Raw genomic sequence first — 7,031 nt, forward strand, 5'->3', positions numbered from 1 at the left:
TATAATCAGGGTCGTCTTATATTTGGGCCAATACGGTAGTTATAAATATATACTATAATATAAGTTAGGGAACTGGAGACAGCGAGCTATAGTGCGATTAGAATCAGAAACATCTGAATGCTGGGACAGTGCAGAAACAGACCGGAGGCAGAAGGACAGAAGGGCATATTTTACTCATGCTGCTGGAATGAGAGGAATTCCAGTTAAACAGGAGTTTGTAACACAAGACAAGAAACACATGTACAGGCAAAGTTGTTGGAGCTGTAGTTGACAAATGCAGTTAGAAAGCAGATAGGACCTATAAGAAATCAGGAGAACATAATAGTGCAGATACAGATTGTATTATTAAAGAGGCATAAAATGCTAATTTAAGTTGCGAGGATATAAATTGCTTATTACATAAGTACACAGGACTTGTTATATGAGCAGAAGCCATAAAAAAAGTTAAAAATTGAACAGAAATAAAGGATAAACATTCACTATGGAAGGAAATGCTAATTAATGCATCTAAAGACCAAGTTCCATTGTTAAGCGTATGGTTATCTACGGAGGCTGATATACCAATAACAGATAAAGTAAGATTATTAAGAGATATGGGTTAAAATAGCCCAGGTGGATATAAATTAGTAACAAACTTGAATACTGTAGAAACAAATTAAAGAAAGACCGGCTGAATATGATTTGAGCTCTAATATGTGAGAACTGCAAAATAAGTGTATACAGATATAACAAAAAAGTTAATCCTTCGCAAACACAAAATAAAAGAAGTAAAGACAAGAAGTATAATACTTGATTTCAAGCTATACAGAGAGAAAGGAAATAAACTGAATGTGTCTAAAACAGAAAATCAGAGCACAAAAGCCTGGAGGAAAGATGGGTAGAATAAATATACAAGAAAAAAATTTATTAGGAAGTAATACAACAAGCTATAGGTCAGAAGATAAATGGGGATGAATGACCCCACTAGAAGGAAATCTGGTCATTTAAAAAGCATAAATGTAAAACTCAAATATAAAAATGAGTTGGGCGTAATAAAGTAATGATTAAAATAGAGATATAGCCAGGTGCCGGAAAAATAAAAGTAGTAGAGAAAAAAAAGAGAGGGCTGGAAAATAGCTCATAACATATTTACTCAGAATGAGAAAATAAAAAACAATTAGGATGGCAAAAAAGATCAAAATTATGAGAATAGTTAAGTTGTACCTAAAGGTTTGTAGAACAAGTATAGTTTAATAAGAAAGCAGATGTAACCAAAGGAAAAGAAATTATGAGGGAAAAAGAATAAAAGACTATGATATAAACTGAAATACGAATTGCTGAATGAAAGATTTTATGACTCAAGAGTAAATGAGAAAAATGATATTGTGTATCAACTACAGATTAAACAGATGCATTCAGCAGCAAGCGTATTAAGAAAAATGAAAAGAAAAGAGGTCAGTTAATAAATAAGGTTCAAAATTGGCAAAAAGTAAACTAATTAAAGTGATGCATAGATGGCTTTACAGTGAAAGTAAAAAAAAAGAGGTTTGTGAAGATGGACAGAGATACATGATCCATCTGAAAAACAAATTAAATAAGACTATATGAAAAGTATTAGAGCTACACTGTAAAAAATGATTTTAACAGTAAAAGACTGTAAAAATGCTACAATAAAAACCTGTTAATTGGTTACCAGTAAGTTTCCATACTATATACGGTGAATAACTGTAATTACATTTAATGTTAAAATTACGGTTTTTGGAGGTGAAAAAGAAAAAGACATTGTATAATTTACTGAACTGTAAATTGACCCTCCCAGAATTCCCTGCATGACACTTCATATTTTATGTTTTTTCGTTGAAATAACTGTTTATTCTTAGTTTTTTCTTATCAGTTGTGTACATTAGTGTTTTGTCTTACATCTAATATTGTTAAATTAATGTTTATTGCATTATTTCAGTATCATGTGTGTCACCATGATGGTGTTTAGTGTTTGTGTGAATAACACTGTGCACCTTCTATGTATATATATTAGTATTTTCCTTTTGGAAGAGCTGTTTGTGATGAGCTTTGATTCATCATGTGACTTTCTCATCACCACCTGTTTTTTGGTGGTTATCAGCATTTCAATGGTTTAAAACAGATATTAGTACTTCAATATGCTGGTTTATTAACATTACATCAGTTAATGAAATACGTTTTTTTTATTGTGAATTTAAGCTAAGTCTGTAAAGCCTAAAATGTTTCTACCATATTTTTAACTGTGAAGTTCTGGCAACTACAGCTGCCGGTATTTTACCGTAAATGTCACAGATTTTTTTTTTTACAGTGTAGGAGTTGCTAAAGAAATTATCAAAAGTAAAAAGTTATGTACAGCTCCTATCGAAGCGTAATAAAAGTTGTAGAGAAGTTCCAAATTACTAGAACATATTAATATAGTTGCAAAACTAGAAAGGCTAAGTAATATGGCATAAATGTATTAGATACAATTAAATGCACAAGAAAAGTGAAAATTCACTTTAAAGAAAGTTACAGTTGAAGATTTTATACAAAATGCTATTAAGGAAAATAGTGTAGAAGGAAATGCTTTTACTATAAATAATTGTTATGTCTAATAAAGATTGCCGTAAGAACCCATAATGTGTATTCAAACTTTATAGCAAGGATATTGTTTAACATGACATTTGGTAGATTAATGCAAATACTATAAAGATAACTTTAAATGAGTTAGAAATAGCAAGACTAAATGTAAGCAAAAAATGATAAAATGTGAGTTATTGACAAATATGGGTGAATTTATAAGGATTTTAAATCTTAACATACAAAATCAGTGAGAGCTCAGAGTGGATTTAAAAGCTCTGAGATGAAAAATAGTTTGAGATTAAATAAGACATTTAGTTACTAAATTAAGTCAAAGGGCTAATCTAATAAGCAAAAACAGAAGATAAAATTCTGTTAGACAGAAGAAGCAGTGCATACTAAAATGTATAAAAGATAAAAAAAGAGAACTCTGAAAATAAATACATGAATCCTGTTGAAGAATTACATAGTATATACCTATGTTTGGAAGTTGAGAGATTCCTGAGATAGAGTTTTCACTTGCATAACAGAAATTAACAGCTTTGATTTAAAGTTGCAGGGAGCTTCAGCATAGTCCGTTACGACGCAGCTTACTAAGAATAGAGTTATGAACGCAAAAGATCAAGACGCACATAAGAAGCATTAAGAAATATACTTAAACACCTAAATATAGAAATTAAACAAGGAGTGTAGGAAAAAGTCCAATAAAGAAGAGGGACTTGCATGTGAAAACTCAGAACAGTAATCACTGGGTGTGTTGAAGCAGAAAGATCAGCAAAGATCAGGGAGATAGTATCACTCTGTACCAGATCTAACTCCGGGAGTTTATGTGTGTGGGAAAAACATTGCAGAAATATGGAATATGAAATTATGCAACCTATGTTATTCTAGGTCATGAATTTGGATCTTGATCACTAAAACCTGTATAAACTAACAAGTTATGTCAGACTGAAAAAAAGAGGAAAGAAAGATATGGAAAAAGACATTTAAAAAAAATGTTAAATTAGACATAAAAGGAAGGGAAAATTATCAACAGAAAATAAACCTACAAAGAGGCTGTAAGAAAAAAAAAATAGTATAGAGCAGTTGTTATAACTAAGCTGAGAAGCAATGAGGCATTACAATGTATTATTTGTAGATGTTAAGTAAAGCAAATCCATAAAGAGTTAAACCTAAATTTAAAAAAAAAGAAAAATGAATAGCAGAAAAAGACTGATAGAGAAACGACTCGTAGCTCCGTATGTGTGTTGGTCAGGAAGGCAACAAAAAACGTGTCGTAAAAAGTGCCATAAATAAATGCCTAAGTGTGTTTCTGGACGGGATACCAAAGTGGATCTTTCAAAATTGGGTAGAAAAAATACTCAATAAGACATATCTATTGATAAATAATAAGACAGAATTTGGGCATGGATTTAGTGATTCGACTAACAGAAATACAACAAGACAATCAAGGCAATATGTGAACAGCTTTGACAATTCTGGTGTCGTTTAATTTGAACAGTGTAAAGAAAAACTAGATTCTGATGTTTCAGCTTAATAAGCAAAATATTCAGCTGAAACAAAAACTGGCAACGATACTACTCATTAGATAAGGTAACTTTCCAAGAAGGAGAGAGTATGAAGGTATGAAGAACCATTATTTGGACTAATGGATTAAATACACTAATTATTTATTAATAATTTTTAATTATGATCAATGACAGAATGACAGATTGATGCCAGAATATCTTCTAGAAGGGGAGAGGAAACCCATTGTTAGAAGATCTTCTGACATGCAGAAACAGGCTTTAAAGTAACACCTGCTGAAACACAGATTCCAGTCTGTGTGGATGACGTTGCAGTGGGGAGATTTATGACAGAGCAGAGGCACAGGAGGGTCAAACTTTCATCTTCATAAAATGGAGAGGAGCGACAGAAACAAGATGGAGGAGAATGGGCAAGGAGCCAGAAATAATGCAAAGATGAAGAAAAACCTGCCTATGTAAAACAATTCGAGTGGTTCTAACAATTATATTTCATTTTGATAAGCAGTTAACTAGTAATTCAGCAAATTATGAAATGATGAAATAATATGGAGCAAATAAGTTGTGAGGAAAGGCCTGAGTGTTGCCCAACAGCCCAAGACCCAAAAATGCAATGTAGTGTAATTTAGTGAGTAACACGTTATATGCACATAAATTTCTTTGATTGGCTTGATCTGAAGGAAATTTAGATATAATGAATTATAGTGACAAAGTAAGAATTTGTTTGGGGAAAAAAAAAAACATGTTCCCGGTACTCAGAGTAAAAGCGTCAGGGTCTGGGTGGTTATATGATTAGAAAGGACACTATATACTGTAAATCACACTACCCAGGCGGGATCACCTCTCATCTCAACCAATAACGTGAATGAATGCAAGCGGACTGTGTGGGACACGAGAGCATGTCAGGGGAGGCGTGCAGAGTAGTAGAATAATAATTAATTATTGATTACTAATTTGAATCAGTACTTTATAACGAAAATAATATCTTAAAATGAAAAGAAGCAGGTTTTCGCGATCACACCATTTCAAACCGGGTAAACTCATGGAAAGTCCAAGGATCCAGTAAACGAATTCAAAGAGTAAGTTCAAAACAGCGCTAATGCAGAGAAAACACGGCCGATTTCATCAGCGATTGCGGAGAGAATAGTGACTTATGTCCAGATGTCAGTAAAATTATTATTTTCAGCGTGTATTTGGCTTAAAAGCAGTGAGTGTTTTATAATGAACGCTGATTATGCGGTGGTCAGTGATTTAGTGATTCTGAATGGATCCAAATAGTAGTAAAGGCGGGCGATTTAGTGGTCTTTGGCGTCTCCCTGTGGATCCCCAGAAATAACTGCTCGGAGGTGTTGAAATATATCCGCCAGGTGAGCAGGCATTCCTTGAAAGAGACTATGATTTAACAATGAAGTTAAAAGGATACTCCACCCCAAAATGAAAATGTTGTCATTAATCACTTACCTCCATGTCGTTCCAAACCCGTAAAAGCTTCATTCGCCTTCGGAACACAATTTAAGATATTTTGGATGAAAACCGGGAGGCTTGTGACTGTCCGATTGACTGCCTTGTAAATTACACTGTCAAGGTCCAGAAAAGTATGAAAGACATCGTCAGAATAGTCCATCTGCCATCAGTGGTTCAATCGTAACGTTATGAAGCGACGAGAATACTTTTTGTAACTGGCGAAGAAAACAAAAATAATGACTTTATTCAACAATTCGTTTCCTCTGTGTCTCTCCGTGCCATTTTGGAGAATATCTGCTGAACGCAAGCAGCGTACGCTCTTCTGTGTCAGCCGCGCTGCACGGATGCACTGTTTTCATTCAAATCAAAGTGTAAATACACATAGAAAACGTATCCTTGTGTCGCGGCTGACACAGAATAGCATACGCTGCTTGTGTTTCAGTGGTTATTCTCCAAAATGGTGATGCGGAGAGACACAGAGAATTCACGAATTGTTGAATAAAGTCATTATTTTTGTTTTCTTTGCATACAAAAAGTATTCTCGTCGCTTCATAAAATGCAAATTAAATTTGAAAAAGTCCAAATCCAAAAAAAAATCCAATTTACTTGGCAGTCAATGGCAGTCACAAGCCTCCCGGTTTTCATCCAAAAGATCTTAAATTGTGTTCCGAAGACGAACGAATCTTTTACGGGTTTGGAATGACATTGGGGTAAGTGATTAATGACAAAAGTTTCATTTTGGGGTGGAGTATCCCTTTGATGAAAACTAAAGAATTAATATAATTATAAAAGCCTAAAGAATATATTAGGCAATACATATAGATTACAAGTAGATATACAAACAATACAGAAACTTTGTTTGGGTGAAGTTCTTGAATAATGTGAAAAAGATCAAGTGTGCCAAAATCAGAATGGCCTTCAAAAGCTTCTGAGGTTTTCTGGAATCTGCAAATTGGCTGAAAAGTTAAGGAACAGAGTAAAACATTGTAATTTTTTGACAATGACATATGTTCGTCCTTCACCCAGGAGAGTAGGTGTTATGAGACCTCAAAGTGACATTAATAATATAGACACAGAATAAGAGAAACTTGACAAAGGGACATGGAATATGGGGAGAAATTGAAAAGATAAGGAGCCACGATTTAACCAAAAAAGGGTTTGGACAACGAAAATATTGAAGGAAGAAAGGCAGCTACAAATGCAGAATGACCATATTTAAGTAAATCATTTGACAACATTTTTGAAAGAAGTGACATAAATGAAAGAAGTTAATACATTATAGGTTGTTATTGTCAGGGTCTGGCGTCTGGTGCTCTCCCTCTCTCCTCCAGAGGGCGCCAGCTCCCGGACTCCCATTCCCCAAACCCCATACACCTGTTCACTCATTACACTAATTACCCAAACTCCACACACCGGTGCAGTCACTCACTCATCACACTCACCCTCAGCTGTGCCCCGTCTTCACTGACTATATATTTTCCTCTC

The sequence above is a fragment of the Sinocyclocheilus grahami genome, unplaced genomic scaffold (assembly GCF_001515645.1).
Source record: "Sinocyclocheilus grahami isolate Dianchi unplaced genomic scaffold, SAMN03320097.WGS_v1.1 scaffold1119.1, whole genome shotgun sequence".
Lineage (NCBI taxonomy): Eukaryota > Metazoa > Chordata > Actinopteri > Cypriniformes > Cyprinidae > Sinocyclocheilus > Sinocyclocheilus grahami.